Genomic DNA, 235 nt, shown 5'->3' on the forward strand with positions numbered 1-235 from the left:
TATGAGTATCAACGAATTTTACAGTCATATCTTTCTTTTGGACATGATCCCTAAGGAAGTGATGCCTTATATCTATGTGTTTGGTTCTTGAATGCATAACTAGATGCTTTGTGAGGTTTATAGCACTAGGATTGTTACATTTTAGAGGAGTACAACCTAAGTCTAAGCCATAATCCCGTAATTGTTGTTTAAGCCACAACACTTAGGCACAACAACTACCTGCTTCTATATATTC

The sequence above is a fragment of the Lupinus angustifolius genome, chromosome LG02, assembly GCF_001865875.1.
Source record: "Lupinus angustifolius cultivar Tanjil chromosome LG02, LupAngTanjil_v1.0, whole genome shotgun sequence".
NCBI classification, from domain to species: Eukaryota; Viridiplantae; Streptophyta; class Magnoliopsida; order Fabales; family Fabaceae; genus Lupinus; species Lupinus angustifolius.